This window comes from Ursus arctos, unplaced genomic scaffold (genome assembly GCF_023065955.2).
Source record: "Ursus arctos isolate Adak ecotype North America unplaced genomic scaffold, UrsArc2.0 scaffold_6, whole genome shotgun sequence".
In the NCBI taxonomy this organism is placed as follows: domain Eukaryota; kingdom Metazoa; phylum Chordata; class Mammalia; order Carnivora; family Ursidae; genus Ursus; species Ursus arctos.
In genome coordinates, this window is record NW_026623078.1 from 51695016 (window position 1) to 51696665 (window position 1650).

Sequence of the window (1650 nt, forward strand, 5' to 3'; positions counted from 1 at the left end):
CTCTGAGCAGAGGGTTTGATTTTTGGGTCTTCCAAAGAAGCAAACACACAGTCATTCTGGATTTTGACTTCCTGTGTAGTGTCTGCTTATTTGTCCCTCTGTTTGACTTGACCAGTTCCATGGTCTTTGATTCTGGTCAAACTGTGTCATTCTAGGCCCTTTCCTTTCAGTAACTGCCCTCTGGACAAGATGCCTGTACCCAGGAATTTGGTTCTACTTTTCAGTCCTCAGCAGCTCCAAATCTTCAGTCTGTCTCCTGGGTCTCCAAGCTCAGTATTTACCAGATCTTGGCTCCATCCTACAGCACAGAAGATAGAACATAACTAACTGACGGATTTTCCAATCTTTGTTGTCAACCCCAATATTGCAGAAAATATGTGGATGTTTATGATGGTGCATTTGTGAGTATTATACACACATATCCAAATGTTTAGATACATCAATACACAGAGAAAAATTAGGATACTTCATAATTAAAAAAAATTATTTTATTTTATTTTATTTTTTCTGAGTACCCTGGTTTTCCAAAGGGGTTTATTTGGGCAGACCTGGAGACTTATGCATCTAACAGAAGGTGTCGGGCCTCTTGGTGGTGAAGCCTGGCTTGCCCTGGCCATGCAGGACCCAGGGAGGCAGCAGGAACTTGATCTTGGAGTCCTGAAACTGCTTGACGGTTGGTCGGTGGCACTTGCGGGCTGCAGTCTCCTTCACCTTCATGATCTGGCTTGAGCGGGCCCAGTGTGGTGCCAGTGTCCACATCTCAAAGCACAGGGTGAGAGCGCCTGCAGCGGTCAGCTCCTGGCCTGTGCTGTGGGAGCCCCTGTGGGAGTGACAGCACAGCTGGATGCCGACGTTCTTTACCCACAAGGGAGATTTCTCCAACACCTGTCTGCAGTCAACAATTTCCCCCGAAGACTTCATCTTCTTTAGAAAGTGCCAGAAGAGGGACTTGGTGACCACATGATCAGGTGCAAATCTCCGCATGCGAGAGAAGGGTGGAGTGTGGCATTTGGGGTGGGCAGGCAGCTCCCCACCACCTTGTACTCTTGCAGTGTGCCCGAGGCCTTCAGGGTGCTCTCTCCGCTCTCCCAGCCACCCAAGAAAGGACTAGAATAGCTCATAAATTCAATAGACATGACACATGTCAATCATGTCTTTAATTTCTTCTTTCCTCCCTTTTTTTATCCATTTGATTAACATACTGGGTGACAGATGTCCATTGACAGATGAGTGGATAAAGAAGATGTGGCATATATATACAATGGGATATTACTCGGCCACCCAAAAGAATGAAATCTTGCCATTTGTAATGACGTGTGGATGGAACGAGAGTGTATTATGCTAAGTGAAATAAGTCAGAGAAAGACAAATATCATATGATTTCACTCATATGTGGAATTTAAGAAACAAAACTGATGAACATAGGGAAAGGGAAGGAAAAATAAAATTAAGACAGTGAGGGAGACAAACCGTAAGAGACTCTTAACTCTAGGAAACAAACTGAGGGCTGCTAGAGGGGAGGTGGGTGGGGGCATGGGGTAACTGGGTGATGGACATTAAGGAGGGCGCTTGATGGAATGAGCACTGGGTTTTATATGCAACTGATGGATCTCTAAATTCTACCTCTGAAACTAATAATATATCATATGT

General features: G+C 45.0%; 1 pseudogene; it reads right to left on the reverse strand.

The window, feature by feature from the left end:
* Positions 1-493: 493 nt before the first annotated feature.
* On the reverse strand, positions 494-1301 carry LOC113252687 (60S ribosomal protein L18a-like; annotated as a pseudogene).
* Between the last annotated feature and the right edge of the window lie 349 nt (positions 1302-1650).